The following is a 26,901-nucleotide window of genomic DNA, read 5'->3' on the forward strand; positions in this document are numbered from 1 at the left end:
TGTTTCACCCATGTGGAACACTTAGTCCTAGCTCTTAGATTTGCAACTACAAAGTTTAGGTCATATTTGCTGCCTAAGCAATTTGTGATTCTAACCACGGATGAAATATTTCACTATGTTGTACAACACATGGATGTGTCTGCTAGAATTACTAAATGGCTAGTTCGTCTGCAAGAGTTTGACTACACGGTACAGGTAGAAATCATGACAAGGGCAAGTTTGGGGGGACTCATGACCTACCAAGTCTTTGAAAGGAAGGAGAAGCAATCTAAGGAAGGAGAAGTCCGATTACCTCCAGTACCACCGATGGTAGAAGGAGCATACTCTCTCTACTTTGATGGAGCCTACAAGCGAGCGTCCGACAAAGCAGCTGCAAGTGGTCTTTGATGACAAAGGGACAAAGGTATTTTCGTTGGGCCAATTGTTAGATTCACATTCTAACAATGAAGCTGAGTATGCAGCACTAACCAAGGGTCTACAATGGTGCGTCTCGCAAGGTGTACAACGCCTTAATTTATTTGGGGATGCTCTACTTCTGGTAAGGCAAGTAAATGGAGCATGGACATGCAAGAATCCTAGTTTAAGGACTCACTTAAGTGGTGTAAAAACCTTGTTGGGTAAGTTTGAAGAAGTTCAAATACACCATATCCCAAGGGCTCAAAACCAAGAAGCAGATGCCCTAGAAAGTGAAAGACTACAGGAAGTGGTGGTTGGAGCAATAAAACTAAAACTCCCTCTATTTCAAGTAAGTGATGCCTTGCCTGACATCATGCATTTTTGGAAACAGGGGAATGCCCATCAGATTTAACAAAAGGACAAAAGCAATGGCTGACGCGGAAGGCCACAAGGTATCGACTCATCAATGATGGTTTGTACTATAAGGGTAAGGACCAAATACTCAGGAAGGTCCCTCTCTCTCAGGAAATCACGGGAGTAATTGCTAGTTGTCACGACGGAGTTTGTGGTGGTCACTTTGCCCTAGACATAACAAGTAGGAAAATCTTGCAGGCAGGCTTTATATGGCCTAGCCTCAACCGTGATGTACACCATTGGTGCAAAACGTGTAAGTTGTGTCAAAAGGCCGGCACTAGGTCACTTATGCCTGAACCACAGACACCTATTCTCTCATATGGCCCATTTGAAAAATGGGGTATCGATGCCATTGGGCCATTACCTAGGGCCAATTCAGGAAAATTCTACATTATCCTGGGGGTCGACTACATGACTAGATGGGCAGAGGCTACAGCCACCACTAGAATCACAGTGGTAGAGGTAGCTAAATTTATCTACGAGCACATATGCTGTAGGTTTGGCACACCTTTAGAGATCATCTCTGATAGAGGGCCAGGTTTCAGAGCAGACTTGGTAGGAGAATTAATGCAAAAACTGGGCATTACAAGGAGGCACTCTTCACCATATTACCCTCAATGTAATGGCCTAGTTGAAAAGGTAAATGGAATGGTTTCTAAAATTATTACCAAGCAGGTAAACAATCATCCTGGAGACTGGGATAAGTATCTACTACCAGCTTTATGGGCTACAGAACTTCATTTCGTACATCCTTGGGATTCACACCGTATCATCTAGTATTTGGTAAGGAAGCAATCTTGCCCATTGAAGTGCAACTACAAAGTCTCAGAGTAATGGCAAGCCAGCTTCAACAGCCCAACATGCATTTGAGAGATCACATCATCAACTTGGAAAGACTGCAGCTAGACAGAGAAGAAGCAATAAATTATTATGCAGCACAAGCAGAGCATAGACGGCTTAGCTTTAACGAGCATCTCCAAAAAAAAGAATTGAAGAAAGAAATGTTGGTGCTCCGCTACGACAATCGCTTCGACACGCGCAAGGATAAGAAACTCCTACTCCGATGGGAAGGCCCTTTCATCATCAGGAAAAAGTATGCCAATGGAAGCTACCAGCTTATGGAGGCTGATGGAAAACTTCATAAAACCAGTGTAAATGGTTGGCGACTTAAACCTTATTTTCTTCGATTTGACCATGCTCCACCAATTGACATTCCAGATGAGAACACACCATCAACCACCACCTCCGACGATAATGATCAAACAGATGAGCTAGAGACATGAATGCCTCTAGCCAAAAGGGGAGGGCTAATGATGGGGGCTTTTCACAAGCCAAGCTCCCATACCCCTCTTCTCTCGTCCCCACCCCATGAAAACCCCCTCTTAGGGAGGGAGTGATAAAAAGCATTGGAAAAAGTAAGAAAAAATAAAGTATGATTATGTAAATATATAAGAAAGGTAAAATAGGCCACCTCATGCCTGCGGGGCAGCCCATCCCCACCTTGCATCCTTTTACTTCGCTGTTGCCCCGCCGTGTGTCCCTTTTCCTCTCCTCCACTCAAAAGTTCAACCCCCTCTCTCTTCCCCTTGTCCTTTGTCCTTTCTCTCTCCCCTCAAGCTACCCCACCTCTCACCAATAATGCATTATAACTCACCAATAATGCACCAACTCACATGCAACTTACCCTATCTTCCAAAATAGTATATCCCACCCCCTCTTTCTCTCTCCTATCATATCCCATGACCCAAATACCCCCCTCTCTCTCTAAAGGGCGCCATGTCTCTTGTCTTGTAGCTAAATAACCTCCCCCACACTCACACACACTCAGTTTCACTGAAAAAGGTGCCCACAGACCCATCCCCACCCGGTGGTTACCTGATTTTTCTTGTGTTCACACACATCTGCACACAGATTCACCTCTGAACACACTCTCCTCTTTCCCCTCTTGTAATTACTTTATTCTCCATGTCACCTCTCACTTTTTTTCATCAACCCATCTCTCTCTCTTAGTCTCTCTCTCATGAGACTGCTGTTCTGACACATATACACACAGCCAGACAAGTGGGGCCCACAGTCACATGGCCTATGTAGATAATGATTTCTTCATTTCTAAATTCTAGAATTCCTTCCCCTTCCTCCCCTATATAAAGAGGGGTCACCATCACACTAAACACACACACACCATCACCAAAGAGTACACTATGCACTGTGTGTGCCTAGTGCACACACACACACCCACACCATCACCATCACCGCAATCACCATGCTCGTCTTGAGCATGACCTCTACACCCTTGGGCTATGGAAGATGAAGGGAAACTAAATGAAGGATGATGGCCATAACCCTCGTGCGAGTCTTCACCATCAACTCCCACCTATCCGCTATGTGCTCTACCACTCTCTCCTTTCTCATTCCCCTACCCTATGCTCCCCATTTCATCGCCTTATTCTCTAAATAAAGCTTGAGGTTTTGTGAGTATGTTTTCTTGCAATGTTTTTCCCATGTGAGGTGTGCGGAATCGTCACCTAATCTTGTGTTTGGAGTGAGCTTGTGTATGTGTGAAGGGTGTGCGGATTCGCCATCCTTTTGTGGTGCCTAAGTACTAAGCTGCTATACCCCCTCCCTCACTCTCTCTCTCTCTCTCTCTCCCTCTCTCTCTCTCTCTCTCTCTCTCACTTGATCTCATTCCCTTTCCTCTTCATCATTACTCCCAAGCATCCATCTCTCTTGGATGAAAACTTTTTTATGGTGGTGTGTTGTTTGCGTCCTAGACGCTGAAGCTAGGTGGTGCCCCTATTTGCTTTACCATGACAGGCTCGAGGTGCGCCATTCGGTCCCCGGTGTTTTAGAGGCCGTCGGGGTTCGGGGTTCGCTTTGCTCCCGTCAGCACCATGGTTTGACCGCCTGGCTGCCGATGTTAAATTTCCTGAAAAAAGAATCTCCTTTATGTTCAGGGAAAAAGACATGTATATAGATGCTAAGGAAATGGGTAACACCATCCCCATTGTACATACACTAGCTTTCAACAAGTCAATAAAGAGCTCTATTTCCGTGTACATCATTTTTGTTAAAGACTCTCAAAATGAACCTAATGCTTTAGCAAAAGAAAATAAAAGCAACCAAAAGGAATTAGAGTTATCCAATTTTCTCAAGGGGTTTCAAGATGTTTTTATTGACGACATCCCTTGTGAGCTACCTCCTAAACGAGGTAATGATGACCATGCAATTGAACTTCTTCCAGGACGTTCACCGCCTAATAAACCTCCTTATAGAGTTTCTCAAGCTCAACAAGAGGAGATTATGCGGCAAGTGCATGAGTTAGTTGAGAAGGGTATGGTTAGGCCAAGCTCATCTCCATTTTGCTCACCTGTGCTATTAGTGCAAAAGAAAGACGGCACATATCGTATGTGTGTCGACTACAGAGCACTAAATAGGATCACTATCAAGAATAGGTTTCCCGTTCCATGGGTAGAAGACCTATTTGATAAGCTACAAGGATCGACCTACTTCAGTAGGGTTGACCTAAAAAGTGGCTATCATCAAATAAGGATAGTTGATCAAGACATTGTAAAGACCGCATTTCGTACTACATTTGGTCTTTACGAATACATTGTCATGCCTTTTGGCTTGACCAATGCACCAACCACATTCAACCGCTTGATGGAGAAGCTGTTCACGCCTCATCGAACCTTCACTGGAGTGTTCTTTGATGATATTATCATCTACTCTAATTCATTGGAGGAACACAAGCAAAACCTCCAGGTAATATTTCAAGTTTTAAGAGAGAATAAACTTTATGTTAATTGAAAGAAAAGTGAATTTTTCTTGCAAGAGATTCAGTATTTAGTTCACATTATCTCTCAAGATGGCATCCAAATGGATCCATCCAAGTTAGAGGTAATAAAAGGATGGCCTAAACCAAGGAATCTTCATGAACTAAGAAGCTTCATAGGTATGTGTGCATACTATAGACGCTTCATAGAAAAGTTCTCACAAATTGCGGGACCATTACATGACCTAACAAAGAAAAGCGTTAGGTATACATGGTCTGCTAAGGAGAACAATGCTTTCGAAAAGCTTCAAGAAAAGCTTATCTCTCAACCTGTGCTTACACTACCGGATCTCTCAAAACCATTTGAGGTCCAATGCGATGCTTGTGGTGATTGCCTTGGAGTTGTTTTGCTCCAAGAAGAGCACGCCATAGGCTATGAGAGTCGAAGGCTCGACCCTGTTGAGCAAGCTCTAGGCATATACGAAAAGGAACTCCTTGCAGCTCTACATGCCTTAGACTCATGGAAGCACTATTTATTGGGGACTCCTTTCATTATGCGAACGGATCAGTGACAAAGTCTTAAGTACTTCATGACGCAGACCAAGCTCTCCGACAAACAAATGAGGTGGGCAAATTTCCTTTCGCAATTTCATTTTCATATTTCTCACATTACTGGCAAGCATAATCAAGTAGCTGATGAACTCTCAAGATGGCCGAGAGTGAATGCGGTTTCCATAGCAACTCACAATGATCTATCTTCAATGATAGATGAGTATGCTATTGATCCCGATTTTAGAGATGTGATTTCAGCCCTTGCATTAGGGAAGAAAGAAGAACCATTTACTTTACAAGATGGTTATCTTCTCTATGGCAATAGACTATGCGTTACTAACTCACTACGTGAGAAAGTAATGTATGAATCTCATGCTCCACCTTATGCGGGGCATAGAGGGATTCAGTCTACCTTAAAGGGAATTGAAACATATTTCTATTGGCCTACCATGAAAGTGAACATACAAGAGTATGTTTCCAAATGTGTGGTATGCCAAAAGACAAAATTTGATAGAGGGAAGCCACTTGGATTGCTTCAACCCTTACCAATCCCTAATTCACCATGGGAGAGCATATCCATGCATTTTATCTTTGGATTTCCTAAGTCTATCCATGGGAATACGGGAATATGGACGATAGTAGACAGGTTTAGTAAACAAGCTCATTTTATACCTGTCAAAAAGACTATCAAAGCCCATCAAATGGAAACCCTCTTTATTTCACAAATTTTCAAGTACCATGGCTTGCCCATGTCCATAGTATCGGATAGAGATCCTAGAATGACCAGTAATTTTTGGAAGGGTCTCTTTGAGAATTTAGGAACAAGGCTAAACTTCTCTTCGGCCTATCATCTACAAACTGATGGCCAAAGTGAAATAGCTAACCTAACCATTCTCGATCTACTAAAAGCCTATGTAACGGAAGTAGATCAAAGATCCCAATGGGAGAAGTACTTACCCTTAGTGGAGTATGCTTACAATAACACTGTACATACTTCCACGGGAAAAGCACCTTTCGAGGTAATTGAGGGAAGATCAAAAAGTCCCTTGCTACTTAAGGTACATGGGAAGATCTTCGCTGCAGATGAGTATAGCCGAGACCTACAAGAATCTTTTCAAAAGATTAAGGATGCTATCTCTATCTCACAGCAAAGACAAAAGGCTGCTGCTGACAAGCACAGAAGAGCCCAAGCCTTTAAAGAAAACGATTGGGTCTTGTTAAAGTTTCCCAAGGCTCGATTAAGGCACACGACGGGCAAGAATCCTACGGGCCACCAAAAGTACTATGCTAAACTAGTAAAAAGGTGCTATGGTCCCTTTCAGATCCTTAGGCCAATCAATGAGATGGCCTATCAACTCAAGTTGCCCAATCATTGGCTCATACACAATGCTTTCCATGTGAGCCTATTAAAGCCTTACAAAGCAGAGCCACCTCAAGAACCAACTATTGAAGACCCACCGGAGATCGAGGACCAAGAGGAGGTGCTGCAGCCCGAGTCCATTCTCTGACATGAAGACAAGGTACTAAGAGGCGGTAAGACTATCCGACGATATCTTATTAAGTTTAAGAATTATCCTTTTGAAGATGCTAGATGGATGCAAGGCATACAATTAAAGGATAACCTAAACCTTGTCAATGCTTACAATGCTTCCCAAGAGTAAGCAAATGTGCAAAATGTTAAAAATGAACAAAGTTTTTGTCTTATAAGACTCTCTTTTTCTTTATTTGAGCACAAAAATGAAGTAGTATGCATGCTTAGATCAAGTTTGCGGAGACGACGTCTCCCAAACACCAAGTAGAGCTTGTCACTCTACTATGGAAGACTGATAGGACTAATGTGTAGACATGCTTGCGGCAGCCTCAGGCTCTCAAGTGCCAAATGGACTAGTCATCCATTGTGGAATGATGTCATAGGGTAACATAGGGATCCTCTACCCGCTAAGAAAAGGACTCATGAATATGCTTTATCTTCTCTACACCATAGTCGAGGATTACTATGATTTCAAGAGAGAGGTAATGTCATAATAATCAATATCTAATTCTCCTAAATGATTTTCTCATATTAAACTGATCATTTAATGTGGGGAAGTGCCAGGGGAGAAAAAGCTAGAATATTGGTTAAGCTAGCAGACCGGCCACAGTAGGGATCCAAAGGAGGGAAAATAGGGATCCAAAGGAGGGGCCATCTGCAAAAGAGCCATGTGCAACAATGGGCTAAAAAGACCCTAAGGTTCAGCCCATTAAGACTTCCAAAATGCTAAGGTTCCAAAATTCAAAGGTTGTGTCCAAAGGTCAATCCTAGGGAAAATTGGATGCTTTGTGTGTGCCCTAAAAGTCTTTGCACATCCCTACATGGAAGGGGGCGAGCCCTAAAGGTAGGGGATGAGAGAGAAAGCCACACACACACACACACACACACAGGCTCCCTTTACACAAAGGGAATGAGGGACACATGTCAGCTCCCTAGGGCAGATGCCCACAAGGTGTGCCCAATTTCTATTGGATGACCCTTGAAGTGAACCAATGAGAATTAAGCTAGAGTAAATCTACTTTAATTAATTTAAAAACATTCAATAAAAGAAACGAATGAGAATTAAGTCTCCTAGAAGACTATTGGGCAGTCTCCCAAGGGGTCCAATGAGCATTCAGGAGCCCCATGGCTTGCCTGATTCCTATTGGCCGGGAGGCAAAGGGGTCCAATGAGAGTTTAGTTTAATTATTTAATTACCTAAATCTCTCACAAAAGGGGAAAGGGGGACACATGTCAGAAGGCTATCACTTATGCTGCTTAATTGTAATTGGCTTGACTTGGGGAGGGCCAATGAGGCTTCAGGAAGAACAATTAGCAAGAGGGCTCGCCCAAGAGAGAGAGGGGGCTGATTTTTGCAAGGCATTATCACACACACACTCACACAAGCTCATGTGTGAAGAAAGAGAAGACTATCTCTTCCCAAGCTTTAATGGAGAACTCATCACCTACTCCAAGCTTGTGAGATAGAAGCCTACATCAACACTCTCTTGGCGTGTGGATGCAAATCCAACCAAGAGCCAAGCTTCAATGCATGCTCATCTCCTCTACCAAGCTAATTACTAAGCTAAGCTATGCTACATATGAGTGATTATGTGAGGAGATGTACATCTTTCTCGTAAGATACTCCTTCCTCTCAATCTACTCTCATACCCTGCTAGCTCTCACCATCTTCGAAGGTGTGTGAGGTCTTGGGTCTGAGAACGGGGATAATTCAAGTTGTGTTTGTTAAGTGTTTTGCTTAGTGCATGAAGTTTCCATCTTCATTGCACTAGCTAGTCTTGAAGGAACACAAAGAATTGTATTGTACAATGTCTCTCTTGATGGGAGAAACCATAATACAAAGCCTTTTGGAGGGGGGACCGGCTCCATGAAAATCCGGTCCTCAACTGTTGTCAATAGCTTAATTTCTCTCTCTTTTGAAAGTATTGTCGATGCTATCTAACTAGGTGTTATGCTTTTTGTTGCTCTCTTCACCCAAGCACTCTTGTAATTCTCATTAGGAATCTATTCTAATGAAATGCCCACTATGTTCATGCTAATTTCCGCTACACATAAGTTATTAGGCCATTAAATGTTACAAATATGCTAACTAGCATACCTAGTACGCTATGTAGCATACTACTACTATGCTCAAAATGCTTATTATAATTCTATGTATGCTAGCTAGCATACCCATATGCTAATCAGCATACCATATGTGCTAGTTAACCTTATCACTATGATGGTTATCATTTTGAATATGGTGATTAGCATACATGGCATTTATGATTATCTTACCAATTTTTTGTGAGATTGGATGTTCTTGCCCTGCAATCTTGCACAACCACTCTGTTGATATCCTCTGTTGGAAAGTGGAAGCCCTACATTCAATCCAAGGGGAGTAGGCATAGCTCTTGGGGGGTTCACTATATCTAAAACTACCATATCACGTGCGTTCAACACATGTTTGTAAAACCCCTTATCTGTGAATTTTTTAAGGAATATAATGTACCCTTTTCTTTTAAAATCTATAAGTTTTTTTCAAATTTGAAAAAAGTATGCCCTTCTGTATATATATTTCTGTAAGTTTCAAGAACTTTAAATACCCTTCTATTGAACTCATGTGATAGGTTACATTTTATTAGGTGACCTCCCTGGGGCACAGCTGCAAAGTAGAGCAAGTGGTAGCTATGTTCACAGGGCAGCTTGACCATTGCAAGGATTTCCTGTACTTTAAGCATAGCTAAATTACATAGGGAAATGGGAAAAAAGATCACCAGCAAGTGCAGTAGACTTTCACTTGCCAGCACTTTGGATTACTTGATCTCCACCTCACTCTACAAAAAAAAGAGACAAAAAGAGCATGGTAAGTCATAGGTTAGTTGTGCACATGTACCAAACATAAGGTGCTAGCTTGAAAATCACGAGCACTTACCATATGAGAGGTTATGTCAATGTAACTATCAACAGGGGTGTCCTCAAAGTGAGGAAACCCCAAATCACTGAGTGTCTCTTTCATTGTGTCTATTTTCACCTCGAGCTCCATTTTTTCCTTTGCATTCATATCACAACTCTGTGATAGAATTTGCAATTCATTGGTAGCATCATGTAGATTATGTCACATCACCATGATAATTGGATTGACCTTTGCATTGCTTGCTTGAAATACCCTTGCGGCTTCTAGCTCTTGTTGTGCATTTCTGAGATCCTTTTTAGCGTCCTGCAATTGTGTTCTCAGATGAAGGACAATTGCTACGATGGGTTGCAAATCCTCCAAGTCAAAAAATAAAAGTCTTTCTGTCTCTTGGTGCATGCTACGATGAGACAATGGTGTGCCCTTGGAATCTAACCTATTGCTCATACCTACTCAGACCTAGTTGTCCTCCCACATTTTAGCTGATTCATCCTCATGTTTTGGAACTTGATTCTGGGAATTACGCATCCTCCACTTGTTGACATGGCCCTTGTAGTAGCCCATCTCACAAAGATCCTGCAAATACTGCACAGCAACTCAACCCAATTGAACTTCATGGTTGTACCACTCGCATTCAACACAGGGACTAAATTCTTTGACAAATACTTTATGAATGTGGAGCTCATCTCCGTGTTTGTTGGACCCTTCTGGTAGACCTTATAATGTAACTCCATCACCTGCTCATACATGTCACTGTGGATGCAGTTGCATTCAATGTGGTATTGGTTGGGATCCTTCATCTGTTTCAAACACATTGAACCAATTCACATCATTGAGCTTCTCCCACCTCACCAATTCAGGATCCAAACCAGTCACGGAGAGGCCATAAGCAGCATTGAAATCTTCCACAATTACACAAAATTTCTGTTGCGATGGGATCTCCATCTTGGGAGATCTCCATTGAAGTTCACACATGCAATAGGAACCTTAGCAAAAATCAAATTTTAACATGATCAAGAGAGTAGAATCTGACAAAATACATTCCATCTACATATGTAATGCCCCTCTCTCTCTCTCTCTCTCTCTCTCTCTCTCTCTCTCTCTCTCTCTCTCTCTCTCTCTCTCTCTCTCTCTCTCTCTCTCTCTCTCTCTCTCTCTCTCTCTCTCTCTCTCTCTCTCTCTCTCTCTCTCTCTCTCTCTCTCTCTCTCTCTGGCTATGAATGGCAAATCCAATTCTCATTGGGGAGCCGATTCAGGATTGCATCATGTAGGGGACATTGAACAGAGGTACACACACACATGGGGGGGGGGGGAGGGAGAGAGAGAGAGAGAGAGAGAGAGAGAGAGAGAGAGAGAGAGAGAGAGAGAGAGAGAGAGAGAGAGAGAGAGAGAGAGAGAGAGAGAGAGAGAGAGAGAGAGAGAGAACCGGAGTTTTTCGTTTCTTTGCTTGCATGCATGAGTTGTGACATTGGGGATCCTTGGGAATTATGCAACTTCACACTTTTGCGAGGTGGACGAGAAGTAATAGTAGACTTGGCCCTGCTGTGTTTCTTGGTTGGTGGATGGTCGGACAAGTCCTTGGAGGTCTCTTGTTGGTAGTCCAATCTCTTTATCTCCCTTGAAGCATGTTGAGTAGCAATTGATGGCTGCTTGGTAGAGTCCCCACGTCTCTTGCATGTGGCCCCCACACCCTGCTTCTATGTGTGCTTCATTAATAGACTTCATTCAGTAATGTCCCCGCTGAAATTGGTTGTTGAGATTCATGGAAAAAGGGAGTTTGGCTCACCAAGTTAAAATTTGAGTTTGAAAAATGTCCCACCACTTAGCCTTACATGATTGCACCCCACTCATTTTAAATAGACAATTTTGTACACTCATCCTAAATATTGTCCTTATGCTGCTTGTTGCCCATGCTAGCTAACACAAAAAGTGTGATACATTAACATGCTTACACCCAACTAGTTTATTTTTGTTGGTACAATTGTCAATATCTATGCGGCGTGTTGTAGTGAAACAAGAGAAGGAAAAATTAAGACTCTGTGAATCTAGCAATCTGCATGTATTCATTTGAGCGTTTTGGCTAGAGAATAGTGAGTATATGATAATTCTATTTAGTAATTATTAGTTTCAACATAAATTTTTCAAGCTAGTGAGTGTATGATGACTTTATTTAGTATTTATTATTTTGAGCCTAATGTTATCTAGTCGTACCTCAAAAGGGTATATATTGCATTTAGTTTAGAAATCCTAATATTACTCAAAATTGTATGACTCCATCAAGAAGCAATAGAGTGTGTGAATTGGGAGCAAAGAAAATATACATGGTGCAAATTCAACCTTGCTTCTATAAACATTGGCTACTCTAAGGACTAATATCTATCGACAAAATCTATCCTATGACAAAAAAATATAAATTTTCTTCTCTAGATAATGCATGTTACGTTGTGGTTGATAAGTCTTGGGCTGATCATGAGTTCCAAAATGAGAAGCATCAGAGATGAAAATCATGCACATGGTTTGATATCTCTCTCTCTATCTCTCTCTCTCTCTCTCTCTCTCTCTCTCTCTCTCTCTCTCTCTCTCTCTCTCTCTCTCTCTCTCTCTCTCTCTCTCTCTCTCTCTCTCTCTCTCTCTCGTGTAGCAGATCTTGAGTTCAAGATTTGATAGATAGATCTTTGGGGTCTCGTGGAAAGTTGTTCCTACAATGACTAAATCTTCTCTTCTCATGGATATATGTGCGGGTGTATTGTGCATGAATAAGAAGAGGAAAGTAGAATGACCTTTCTATCTGCTAAGTGTGGTAGATTGGTTATTCTAGTTCTGTTTTGGATATCACCCAAAAGAAATATTTTGTATAGATGATCATGTTTGTGTTTTCCAACGTCCTTAGTCTCTTTAGTGACATGGAATACAAGAATATAGGATCTTCAAGTATCACAATTTTACATTGATCTTTGGTTATGTGTGTCCAAAGGTGATCAATTGTGTGTAGATGGTCATGGTTGTTTGTCTACGAGAGTTACATGTCAATAACACAAAGATCAACAAATATAGTACGGCGATTTGGAGAAGCATATATCCGGTTATAATTGCATGTTTGCTAAAGTTTGAGAGATCTAGCTACAATATGGAGAAGAATCCATGTTACTCTACAATGTAATGAAAATGTAAATTACATCATCACTATTTTTTATGAATTATTACCCTCCTAAGTCAAGACGTTGATAGACCGCTTTTGGTGTGTACAAAGTAGCGTTTATATGCATGGTCATATGTACAAAAAGATGTAATTACATGCATTTTTGAGCTTTGCGAAGTGGTTTTAAGTTCTAAAAACAATGCAACGTGTACACATTGTGAATAGACAGGTTCGCGTGGTAGCAGTCGAACACATGTACATGCCCGGATAGGGTATTGGGGCCTTGGATATGGTTCTAGGTGGCTTATTTTGGCTCTAGAGAATGTGTTTGAGCTTTCTAGAATGAAAATAATGCAAGAGACAAGTGTGGGTACTCTCATCCTGCTCGAGAAGTTTGGGACATACAGTAACTATCTATTTACGGTGCCTGATCTGCGGTGATGCGTGCACTGTCCTAGAAGTGGTCAAAAATAGAACATGGGGATGTGGAAAAGTGATTTGGGTATCAAGGATCAATTGTACAAAATTTGGTGAATTTAAAGTCTGTTTGGGGTTTTTCCCACAAAAAATGCCTGTCGGGGGTCAAAACTGGGTGAAAAAAGGTCAAAAAATGACCAAAAATGGTGTGAAAAGGCTTCAATTTGCCACATCACTCACGGTGCCATAATTATTCCAGATGAGGGAGTATTTTGAAGCCAATTCTTGGCACTTTCACCTCTCTGAGTGGGGAAGGAAGCAGGGTTCCTACAGGTGGTCTACTGCAATCCCGTCGCGTTCGCGTCCTGTTTTGGAGTGTGTGGAGGAGTGAATGAGAGCTATCTCTCTTCAATTTTTCACTTGGGAGAGTCTATGGAAGCTTTGAGGTTTCCATGGATATGTGTGTGTGCGAGGAATTGAGGGAAGAAGGTGCGGCTTTCTGCAACACTATGTGACTCTGTATCGGTGCCATTAGGGTTGGCGCAACTCCAAAGAGTCCAACAGAGTGGAGTCTGGTGAAGGCTTTGAAATGGTTTGAGAGTGGCCTTTTGTGGCTAGAGTTTTTGATTTTTTGATAATTTTTCTTGTATATTTTGGTCACCATCAAGTGTGATTTCAAGTGTTGATCAACTCGACTCACCTTGTAGTGTCTGCGGGCAGGCAAGGGCTTGTAGGTCGAGGCGTTTGGAGTTTGAATCGAGCTTCTGGGTATTATTTTTATTGATCTATTGATTAGTGGTGTGTGTGGGTTGTAATTTAAGAAAATTCCTTGTGTGGTGTTGAGTTGTCTGGGTGTGTGAGTGTGCGCATGGCGTCTTTTGCTCCATCATCCTTTGGCGATCCTACTGGGGAGTGAAAATTTGCCGGTTGTGCACCCAGGTGAAGCGGTTTTGCTGTGAAGTTTGAGCTTCATTGAAGAAAATTGGTGGTTTGATTGAGGTGCAAGACTTCAACTTTTGTGGAGTTACTCACGCAAGGGAGAGCGACTCCGAAGAGATGGCTTATAGTCGGCCAATCTTCACAGGGAAGGAGGATGTGAAGGACTGGATTGCGGACTTTGAGTGGCATACGCTTGGTATGCACATTGTGAATTACGAAGCAAAGCTTCATGTATTTCCTCTTGCGCTCAAAGGAGAAGCTCGGGAGTGGTTCGAAGGTTTAGAGAAAGACAAAAACCAAACATGGGAGCAGGTCAAGCTGGCAATTTTTGACAGGTTTGGAAAGAAACTAACCGCAATAGAAGCGACAACAAAATTGAGAGGTTTGCAGCAAGATGTTCATGCTAACTTTAAAGATTTTTTGCAACACTTCAAGGACTTTGGGTTCAATTAGAGGCGGCATCCCAAGTACCTCCAGGGGATTTCTTTAAAGTGTGTCAGTTTATGGATTGTCTCCATCCAAGTGTAAGGGAGAAGGTCAATCAAGAGGAGCCTGCTACATTTGTAAGAGCTATGGAAATTGCCAAGGCCAAGAGCAAGAAGATCAAGAGAAGGTGGGAGCAAGGCATGACACACACTGAGCCAGTTGTGGTGCAACCAATGGTCCCTGTGGCAACGGATGATAGAGTGGAGCAAGTAGTTCAAGGTCCAGATCCCGTTACAACCCGCGTTTTTCATGATCTTACTGATCAATTGCAAGAATTAAGAATTAACATAATGAATAGGAACCAAAGAGAAGAGCGGCCACTTGGGAGAGGTAGGGGACGAAGGCTACAAGGTAGGTGCTACAACTATGATGAAGAAGGTCACTACACCCCTGATTGTCCTGAACCACCAAGAGAGAGGAGGAGGGATATACCCCTTATATGGACGTGTTCAAGGGAGAATACAAGAAAATCATCAAGAGCGGGCACTAGAAGCACCACCGCCACAACAACAACCACAACCGTTGACTGCAAATGGAGAAGGTAGGGATATTAACATCATTACCCTTGAGCATCAAGATGTGGATGTTTTGGCCAATAAGAGAGCTAGGCATGATAGGGAGAAAGAGACAAAAGAAGAGAGGGAAACAAGAGCAAGTGATGGAAAGGCTAAGGTAGAAGACAAACCAGAGAGTAGCAAGAGGCGGAGAAGAAGGAAAATTGGTCCAAAGGACTACCCCCTTGACCAAGGTGTTGAAGACTATGATATTGTTGACGACATACGAAATCAAAAGGCAAATATATCTTTTGGTCAGTTGGTGGCTTTGAAAGCGAACCAAGTGTGTGAGTACGCAGCTTCCTTCCAACAAGGAAAAGCATCAAAGCATGGTGTCATCTTTGAGGGTTGGTCACCCGGTGGATATGGTACCAATAGCTGAAGCTATTTTGGGAAAGAAGAAAGAAGTGCAAGCATATGTGGATGGTGGTGCCCAGGTGTGTGTAATGACCGAGGCTATCATGAAGGAATCAAGCGTCAAGACGTTAGTGAATGCTTCGATCCGTATGAGGATGGCAAACCACAAAAAGGCAAGGTGTCTTGGAATAGCTGAAGATGTGAAGATAAAAGTATTGGGGATTGAGTGCTTGGTTGATTTCTAAGTGATGCAAGCGGGTGAGAATGCTTATTCGATCATTTTAGGGAGACCATGGCTTATAACCCTTGGTTCTAAGAGGGATTGGGACACGGGCTTGATCACCATCCCCGACAAAGAGAAAGGAAGGACCATTGTCTACAACATGAAGACACACGAGAGCCGTACACAGCCCCTGTTGGAGATGCAAGATACAGATTCGACAGAAACCACGTCATACGATAGTGATGCCTCGTCTACATCATCAAAAGAAAGTGTAGAGGAAGGCTTGATGCAATTATGTCCTGATATTTTTGGGATAAGTGTTGAAAAGGACGCATTGGTGCATGATGTGAAGGTCAAGGAGGAGGAAGATAGTCCAAAAGCAATTGTAGAGCCTGCCAAAGTGAACGCAAGGAGCATGCTAGGAGGAACTTGACGGAAAAAGAAAAGAAGGAGTATGAAGACATGTCTACAGAGTTTTCAAAGCTATTCACCACTGAATATACAGAGTTGCAAGGAGCTAAAGGAGTCGAGCATAGAATCAATTTAAAAGAGGGGGTCATTCATGAGAAGGCACTTTGTGAAGAGGTGACGAAGCTTTTGGAAGCAGATTTCATCTTTCGAGTAGAGGAATCCGAATGGGTCTCTCTAGTAGTTATTGTGCCCAAGAAGAACGGAAGATTTAGGATATGTGTTGATTTCAAACCTTTGAATGCTGCCAAAAAAAGGAATCATTGTCCACTACCCTTCCTAGATGAAATCCTCAATCAGGTTGCAGGTCATGACTGTTACTCAATCATGGATGGATTTTTTGGCTTCTTTCAAATCTTGATAGCGATTGAAGATCAATTGAAGACAACCTTCATTACTCCTTGGGTTATGTTGCCTACAAAAGAATGCCTTTTGGGCTGGTTAATGCATATGCTACCTTCCAAGGATGGATGAATAGAGTGTTTGGTCTTTACTTGGGTAAGTTCATTCGCATTTTCATGGATGACATTGGGTGTTATAGGTCAAGGGTCACACATTTGGAGAAGCTGAGGTTGAGTTTTGAAAGGCTTCAACAACTTCAACAAGAGGGTGGGCAACTCAACCCAAAGAAGTGTAAGTTTGCTCATGCCAGAGTCCATTTGCTAGGACATGTGGTTTCCAAAATGGAATAGAAGCTGACCCAAAGAACGTTAAGGCTTTATTTCTTATGGATCCGCCCAGCAACACAAAGGATTTTGCATCATTTGTGCATAAGCTCAGGTACTTGTCACGTTTTCTTTTGGATGCTCTGTCGGTATGTGTATCCTCTCCAGAAATTGAGTCAAAGAGTTCAAGGGTTTGAGTGGAATGAAGACATGCAACAGGCTTTTGATGGTATCAAGGAGGTATTGTGTGCTTTACCAACAGTGAGTCCTCCCGACTTGCAATTGATTTTCTATGTATCTATTAGTGTGGGGTCAATAGCTTTTGGGTCGGTTCTCTTACAAAAGCAGGGAAGGAACTTCAAGCTAGTCTATTTTGAGAGCAAGATGAAGAATGTAAGTGAATTATCCTACACAGAAATGGAATAGTGGGTCTTTGCCTTGGTTCTTGCTTGTCGCAGGTTCACACCTATATGTTGCCCCAAAAGTTCTATGTGCTCACCACATCGAATCTTTTACCGGATGTAGTACAATATTTGAAGCCTAGCAAGCGCATCTCAAAGTGGAATTTGGAGATTCAAGAGTATGAGTTTGATTTTAAAGTGGATCATTCTGTTAAAGCTCACTTGGTAGAGATAGTACGGTTCATAAGGGAGGGGAGCTTCCATCTTACCCAAGGCTTGACAAGGATGATCATGTAGAGTAAGTAGATATTATGGATGCATATACAATGATGTTTGATTGTGCATACACAAAAGTGCTTCAAAAGGCACGTGGTGGGGTAGTCATCAAGAACCCAAAAGGCGATGTAATCTTTTCTAGAGCTTACGATCTTGATGAAGCTGAAAGAAACAATGAGGCCGAGTATCTCACGCTTTTCCTTGGGTTGAAGCAGTGTGTTGAGTTTGGATCGAAGGGATGCGTTCCTAGTCATGAATCAGTTGCTTGGTTTGTGGAATGTTAAGAAAGACAATGTGAAGAAGTGGTTCTATGGTATTTGAGCTTTTGCATGAGTTTGAGAAGATACAATTTAAGCATGTTCCTAGAGTGAGTAGAATAAAGAAGCTAATGAGTTGGCTAGGGACAAGTTGGATTCCTTGGTAGCTCCTTTAAAGGTCAAGGAAGCCTTGTATGCAGGAAGGGAATCATTGCAAGATGTAGAAGTATTTCTTGGTAAAGGGCAATGTCCAAAGGGCATGTCAAAGGTTCGGTGTAAGAGAATAGTTGCCAAAGCAAGAAACTACACATTGGTAGGTGAAGATCTCATGCTTTATGACAAGGATAGCATTTTGAGAAAAGTATCGTACAACGAAGAGATAGGCTTGATTTTGGAGCACTGCCATGAAGAAACAGGCCATCAAGGCAAGGATCAGGTTGTCTTCTGTGTTTTGAGAGCAGGTTACTATTGGCCCTCTATGATGAGAGATGTTTATTTTTGGTGCAAGTCATGCCATGAATGCCAAGTGTTTGCAAATCGGAAGCTTTTGGCTGATCCTCAAAAAGCTATAATGTCTTTTGATTCATTTGCAAAATGGGGAGTAGATGCTATAGGTCCAATGCCAAGAACCTACAATGGAAAAAGGTATATCCTTGTGGCTGTGGACTATTTGAAAAAATGGGTGGAGGCAAGAGTCGTAAAAGCTGTAACAGTAGGAAGAGTGGCCTCTTTTTTATATGAACAGGTGTGTTGTAGGTTTGGAGCTCCTATGGTTATCATTTCTGATCGTGGACCAGGGTTTAGGGGAAAACTTGTTACTGCTCTCATGGAGAAATTGAAAATTCATCATATGCATTCTTCTCCTTACTACTCACAATGCAGTGGGTTGGTTGAGAACTGCAATGGTCAAATTGTGAAGATGCTATCAAAGTATGCTAAAGAGAACCCTAAAGAGTGGGACTTGGACTTAGAAAAGTGTTTGTGGGCTTATAGAACTATGTATAGAGTGTCGACACAATTTACACCATATGAGCTTGTTTATGGAAAGGAAGCTCTTATGCCCAAACAAGTGCAGTTGGATGCCTTGAAATTGTTGTGCAAAATGCAAGGTGAGCATAATGACAAGCTGCAAGAAAGAATTATTTCTCTAGAGTTGTTGCGAATGAATAGAGAGAAAGCCAGTGATTATTATCTTCAACAAGCATAGGCAAGGATGGAGAAAATGAATAAGAGGTTGCAAGAGAAAGAGATCAAAGAGGGAGATCTGGTGATGAAGTATGATTCTCGCTTGGATTTTACTTTTCAAAAGATGTTGAGGGACAAATGGTTGGGTCCATACAGAGTGAAGCATGTATTTCCTAATGGCACCTATGAGTTGGAAAAATTGTCTGGTGAACGTTTGCACTACAAAATAAATGGGTATCGATTGAAAAAATATTTTGCGAGGGATGTGGTTCCAGATGCAAATAGTCTCTTGGTTGAGCATAAATGCTCTACCTAGAGGGTGGGCAATGATGATAGACTGCTTTTGGCGTGTACAAAGTAGCGTTTATATTCATGGTCATGGGTACAAAAATATGTAAATACATGCATTTTTTAGCTTTGCAAAGTGGTTTCAAGTTCTAAAAAGGATGCAACGTGTACACATTGTGAATAGATAGGTTCGCATGATAGCAGTCAGATACATGTACATGCACGAATAGGATATCACGGCCTTGGATATGGTTCTAGGTGGCTTATCTTGGCTCTAGAGAATGTGTTTAAGCTTTCTATAATGTAAATAATGCAAGAGACAAGTGTGGGTACCCTCATCCCACTCGAGAAGTTTGGGACATGCAGTAATTGTCTATTTACGGTGCCTGATCTACGGTGATGCATGCACCGCCCTAGAAGTGGTCAAAAATAGAATGTGGGGATGTGCCAAAGTGCTTAGGGTATCAAGGATCAAGCGTACAAAATTTGGTGAATTTGGAAGTCCGTTTGAGGTTTTTCCCGTGAAAAATGCCCGCTAGAAAGGGGGAAACGAGAAAACCACCAGCACACTGAATGCTTGCCTCTCTATATCCCAGTGATTTCACAGCACCCCTATCCCCTAGCAAATACATACCTCGATACACAATCTGCAAACTACTATTTCCCAAACCCGTGCCCAACCAACCCTAGCTGCACATAATCGACTACCAAGCATACGATCATGGTTCTCGACTATGACCCTTCAAAGCATCAAATACCATAGAAAGTCAATCAAATACTTGCAAGGTCTCCGAAAGGCATAAGTTTCCTCACATGGCATACAAAACTTCCCCTCATTATACACTCTTACATCTGATATATGCCGAAGCCACATGTGTATAGCATACTCCACTCGACACAAAAACAAGAGAGAAAATGGAGAATATTTAAAGGAGACACTAGCTTGGATTCTAAAGAGAATGACTATGCCGACTAAATTGGCTACAATCTGAGAATGGAGAATGGGAGATCTTCTTAAGAAAACACCATCCCGGCTCCGCTCCCTTGCACCCTTGCAAAGGTTACCCCTTCCCGATGCTCACGTAATCTTGAGAGAGAAAAAAATTGAATGCCCTTCTTGGTAGGGGGTGACCTCCCCTCTGGTATGGCGATCTCCTTTTTCCTTTTTCTTGCCACTATAATTACACATTGGGTTTCACTTACACCACCCGAATGCCAACTCTCTATAGCACATGGCCTTGCTTGCTCTTCTGTATCACCACCCTTCTTAGCCTTGGTGCCCTTTTTTCTGTCGTGTACCTGGTATAGCTTGTAGATTCACCTTAATTCAAATGCAGCTGCAACGAATCCAGAACTATCCTCTATTGCCCCCCAGGACAGCTTCTTTCTGATTGCTTTCGATAGGCCTATTCGAGTGCTCACGGAACCTCCCCATGCAGCTCTTGGTCTCCTTCAATTCCAGCTCTTGTTGCTCTTCTGTACACTCGGCATTGCCAACTTGCTCACGGCCCTCGGTAGCGGCTACTGCATATGGCCCCGCCATCCACTTCCTCTCCAACTGGCCGCCATTCTTTCCAGAACATTGACGGTGCTATCCTATGTATGCAGTGGCTGCCCACTCTCCCTCTTCACGGAGTTCCTGTCATCCTTCTCCTCGTGGCCCCAACCTGCCCGTAGCCTTCTATCGACCTGGTCTCTTGATCAGCCCTCAAAGGCCTTTCTTATATGCCCCTAGACTTCCTTGCTTCTCCACCCCATCAACCAGAGCTCTGTCTAGCTCACTGCTCAGCCCATGCATGAGCTTGAGACCTCCACCTTCTGATCCCTCCGCCTGCTGCAGTTCGGCCCTCTTTTTCCACCCCCCTCCTCCTCGATGGCGGCCTCCTTCCTTGCCTTATGCAGCCCCCGCCACCAGATGGCGCCTTGCCCCTCGCATGCCTGGCAGATGGCAATCCTTTCCATGCTAGGCCTCCTTGGCTACATGCTCGTGCCCTTTTTCTGCATGGCGACCAGATTACCAAAAAAGCCTCTCTTTTTTTTAAATTCCTGTCAAGTTGGGCCACCTTCTCACGAGAGAATGCTTGGCATGACTGTTGCTAGCTCCCATGCCTTGATATCCGAATTTCACTGTGCTAATGGTCCAGATTCCAACCCGACCACCAAAAAGATTCCACTGAATTAGTGATTGCCGCGGTCGACCATCATTTCGAGCTTGAAATGATGCCCGAATAGTAAACGACCATGCATCCGCACTCGAATACACAAAGATTTTGACTCCGCTGACCTTGATGTTCGATTTGGCGTACATGCGGTCAAGTTTCCCAACTACTAGCAGAGCTCCAAAAAACACGCTTTGACCTGTAAAGGGATGTAGTTGACATGCATACCATTGTGGTGCTTGCTTAAAACTGCATCTAATATCTGTCCAAGTATGCTATCATCAATATGTCTGGTGCCATGCACCTGCTGCTGACACTTTCTCGGGTCGGCACGGCTTGGGCGCACCATCATTGCCCACCCCCTCTTTGAGCATTCATGCTCAACCATAGAATTATTTAGGTAAAAGAAGTCTGTATAGAGAGAATGATATATAATAGCTACATAGTCTGCATAAGAAAAATGATAGTGGCTATATAGATAGGATATAGATAGAGAGAAAAGCGTCTACTGCATCACCCTCCAGGATCAAATGAAAAGCTCGAAGCTTTCCCAAGCATGGTGTAGAGTCCACCTGGATCAAAAGTAAAGAATTTCTCATTACCATCCACCTGTAAAGCATGTATATTCAAGCCTTCTTTTGCACTCGTATGCCAATAGACACGCCACCCTTCCAGCTCTTCATAGCTTGGAGCTTTGTCACCGTGTATCCACAAGTCTTCGTGTCTGCTATAAGCATATTTTTGATCACTTGAAGCACCGGTACCATAAGCCGCTACCATGTCATTTGTCATAAAATCTAATATCTAACCAACCCAAATGATTTTCTCATATTAAATTGATCACTTAATGTGGGAGAATAAATGGGAACAAGTGTTAAGATATAGATATGTGCTTATAGATCTATCTCAACACGGGGCCAATAGTAAAGGGGCCCAAATGGGAGATGGTCTATCAAGAGCAAGGCTAACCAATGGAGCATAAGACCTTAGGGTTAGCTTCATTGAAGACCTCCAATAATGTGTGTAAAAGTCCTTTGACCTTAGGTAAGCTAGGGCTGAGCTTGAGGTGGGAACCCGGCCCAAGCTCAAGGTGCTTGTCGTGCTTGAGGTGCTTGTCCTGCTTGAGGTGCTTGTCATGCTTGAGGTGCTTGATTAAGATGCTGGAGGTGCTTGACTTGCTCCATGCTTGAGGTGCTTGACTTGGTGCATGATTAAGGTGCTTGAAGTGCCTTGAGAAGCTTGCCTGAGATGCTTGTGGGAACACCCCCTACTTCAAGTGCTTAGTCATGCTTGATGACTAAGGGGCTTGCTCATCCAAATTCAAAAATATCCCTACAAGGAGGGGGGCGAGTTTACAAGGGGGGGGATGAGAGAGAACACACACACACACAAGGGAAGCCCCAGCTTGAAGAGGCAGCAAGGACACTTGTCAAGTTCCTCCTCATGTTGCCCTCATGGTGTGCCTGAAACCTATTGGTTGGCCACCCAAGGGGTCCAATGATAATTTAGGATATTTAATTAATTGATTTTGCATTTATCAAGTCCTCTCTCTCAAAGGGGAAAGGGGGACACTTGTCCCAAGGCTACCCATGTTGCTTGTAATGACTCCTGCTTGTGATTGGCTAGGCCTGGAGGGGTCCAATGAGCTTCAAGCATGAGCTACAAGGGGGGGTCGACCCAAGCAAGCTAGGGGGGTGCTTAGGGGGTATAATCACCCACACACACTCACACTCACAAACACTCTCATTGTGCACTATGCAAAGTGCAAGAGCTCCGTCTCTTTCTCCAAGCAAGTAGAGGTTGAGAGCCTACACCAACACTCTTGGCTATGGAGTGCAAATTCATCCAAGAGCCATTCTTCAATGCTTGAGCTTGCCATCTATTTCTTCTTCATTAATATGCTATTATGTATTCTAGCACAAGAGTTATGATAAGTGAGGAACTAGCTCTTTCTCGTATGAAATGTTTCTTCTTCCTCTTCCCTACCCTCATTCCTTGCTAGCTCTCTCCACCTTCGAAGGTGTTTGAGGTCTTGGGACTGAGGCTTGGTATAGTTAAAGCTTTCTTCAAGTTTAGGTTATGCTATGATGGTGATGCATGAAGCTTTCCATCTTCATTGCTTCACCTAGGTCACAAGGAACACAAAGAATGTATTGTAACAAGCTGTCTCTCTTTATGGGAGAAATCATAATACAAATGCCTATTGGAGGGGTAACCGGCTCCACATAAATCCGGTCCTCAACTGTTGTCATGTTCTCTAAATTCTCTCTCTTGCAAAAGTATTGTCCATGCCAAGTTAACTAATTGCTATAATTATGTTGCTATCTTCAATTATGTCTACCCTCTACGCTCACAAAATCATTTCTTGAAAGTACTCTCATTAAATTCGGCTACTCTCAAATTGAATAGGAAAATTCCATTACATCATTTGTTACAGAACCCTCCATAGTATAGTCCACTTCAAAAAAGCCTCGCCACTGATACAAAAATACCTGTAAAGCAACCTCCAATAACACATGTATCCATAGTATCACATAAAATAGCAAGACCCTGTCATTGGCCCCCACTCGCTGCATAGCCAAGCAAACATGTTCCCTTTGCATACCTGCATCCAAACCCTTTGTAAATGGCTCCAAGGCCACCTTTATATACCCGAGAGTATGACCTGCTAGAGCTTCAACCTGTTCATCAAATACCTCATCTCCTGCAAGGTTGGTGGCACCTTTCTCGTTGCATGGAGCCTCTCCATTATAGGGTGTTGCACCTGCATCAGTTTCCATAGAGTCATCTGCCGGAGCTAACTCTCCACGGCCACAAACCAACTCCAAAACTTCAAAGTGCACCTCGACATGCCCATCAAGGCAAGGTTGGCCCACCCCCTACATAGATAAATCAGCTTGACCTACCACAGCTTCTGTTCCTAGCTCCTGCAAGTTATCCTCAAAAACCTGCTCTTCAACTACGTCTGATGCACAATCAAACCATACCTCTTCCTCCAATAGAGACTCACCATCATGAGACACTGGATAGGGTTGCTTGACTGGCAAGTTCACACAAGGTGTAACACTATACTTCTCTTCGACCTTTAGCTGGGTGGTAGGCAACTTGCATACATCTTGCTCCACTTCATCTACATGAAAAACATCATAACTTTCATACCTAGAAGAGATGGATTCTGTCTCCCACATGCTATCTGCGTCCAAACTGTTGCTGGAGCTATGAGAACTGTCGGACTCCTCTTCTGATCTTGCCAATTCTTTCACCTTTGCTGTCAGCCTCGTTGCTGGCTCTAGAACTGACACCTCTTCTTTAAGATCTTCTATCACCTCGTCCTCTTAGGTGGCACTTTGAATATGCCCCTCTGTATCTTTTGAGACCTGATTGGCACTTCTTCTACCTTTTCTAGCCTGGCATCAGCTTCACGTGCTTTGATCACATTCATATCAATAAAAAAAGGAGCTTTTACCTCTTGATGCTCATCAATCTGTTTGGGCCTAGGTCCACTGGCTGCCATGATGGTAGACTGTAGCAATCCTGCCTCCATCTTCTTCTTCATCTTTCGACTCTTTACTTTGGCAACTCTGACAGCTCCTTGGATCTTCATAGTCCACTCTCTCACGAACATAGGGATGTAGGCAAGATGGAAACCTTTCCAGCTTAAAGTATCCTACATGGGTTGCTTGGGTAGCAGCCGCAAAATTCCCCCAATAAGCTTCAAATTTATCAACAAAAGCATCAAAATTCACTTACGTCCTGCTGCAAACCTTTGATCTTTGCATCTGCTTCCGAAGCAGACACCACCTTGTGATACCTTTGTAGAAAGTGTTCTCGAAATCCGATCCAATTCTCCTTGTATGCATCTTCCAAGCCATCGAACAAGATTTTTGCTTTACCTCGCAGCACAAAAGGTAGATTCTAAAGCTTTGCTTCATCATCTGGCATCTGCAATACTGTCAGCATGAATAACTCAAAATCTGCAATTCAATCATCAGCATCTTCATCTTCTTTGAACAACGGACCAAATTCCTGCTTCATCTTGACTCACGAACACCTTCTTAGGAAGCAATCAGTGGATCCTCAGTGGGGGCACCACAAGATGGAAAGGGGGAAAAGAGAAAACCACTAGCACACTGAATGCTTGCCTCTCTATAGCCCAGTGATTTCACAGCACCCCTATCCCCTGGCAAATAGATGCCTCGATACACACTTTGCAAACTACTATTTCCCAAACCCGTGCCCAACCAATCCTAGCTACACATAATCGGCTGCCAAGCATACGATCACGGTTCTCGACTATGACCCTTCAAAGCATCAAATACCATAGAAAGTCAATCAAATACTTGCAAGGTCTCCGAAAGGCATACGTTTCCTCACATATTGATACCATCTTGGCAAACAAAAATTCCCCTCATTATACACTCTTACATCTGATATATGCCGAAACCACATGTGTATAGCATACTCCACTCGACACAAAAACAAGAGAGAAATGTGGAGAATATTTAAAGCAGACACTTGGATTCTACAGAGAATGAATATGCCAACTAAATTGGCTACAATATGAGAATGGAGAATGGGAGATCTTCTTCAGAAAACACCATCCCGGCTCCCTTGCACACCTTGCAAAGGTTACCCCTTCCCGATGCTCACGTAATCTTGAGAGAGAAAAAAATTGAATGCCCTTCTTGGTGGGGGGTGACCTCCCCTCTGGTATGGCGATCTCCTTTTTCCTTTTTCTTGCCACTATAATTACACATTGCGGTTCCACTTACACCACCCGAATGCCAGCTCTCTTCTCATGAGCTCTTCGACAATCCCCCTCTCAACTCCATGCGCTCCTGCTCACGACGCCAACTCTCTACAGCACATGGCCTTGCTTGCTCTTCTGTATCGCCACCCTTCTTAGCCTTGGTGCCCTTTTTTCTGTCCTGTACCTGGTCTAGCTTGTAGATTCACCTTAATTCAAATGCAGCTACGATGAATCCAGAACTGTCCTCTATTGCCCCCCAGGACAGCTTCCTTCTTATTGCTTTCGATAGGCCTAGTTCGAGTGCTCACGGAACCTCCCCATGCAGTTCTCGGTCTCCTTCACTTCTAGCTCTTGTCGCTCTTCTGTACACTCGGCATTGCTAACTTGCTCACGGCCTTCTGTAGCGGCTACTGCATATGGCCCCGCCATCCACTTCCTCTCCACCTGGCCGCCATTCTTTCCAGAACATTGACGGTGCTATCCTCCATGCAGTGGCTGCCCACTCTCCCTCTTCACGCAGTTCCCGTCATCCTTCTCCTCATGGCCCCAACCTGCCCATAGCCTTCTATCGACCTGGTCTCCTGATCAGCCCTCAAAGGCCTTGCTTATATGTCCCTGGACTTCCTTGCTTCTCCGCCCCATCAACCAGAGCTCTGTCTAGCTCACTGCTCAGCCTATGCATGAGCTTGAGACCTCCACCTTCTGATCCCTCCGCCTACTGCAGTTCGGCCCTCTTTTTCCACCCCCCTCCTCCTCGATGGTGGCCTCCTTTTTCGCCT

General features: G+C 43.2%; 1 pseudogene; it reads right to left on the reverse strand.

Annotated features, from left to right (window-relative positions):
* Window positions 1–21,885: 21,885 nt before the first annotated feature.
* On the reverse strand, window positions 21,886–24,974 carry LOC147463991 (uncharacterized; annotated as a pseudogene).
* Window positions 24,975–26,901: the final 1,927 nt, after the last annotated feature.

Source organism: Adiantum capillus-veneris, chromosome 2, assembly GCF_014529385.1.
Source record: "Adiantum capillus-veneris isolate H3 chromosome 2, ASM1452938v2, whole genome shotgun sequence".
NCBI lineage: Eukaryota > Viridiplantae > Streptophyta > Polypodiopsida > Polypodiales > Pteridaceae > Adiantum > Adiantum capillus-veneris.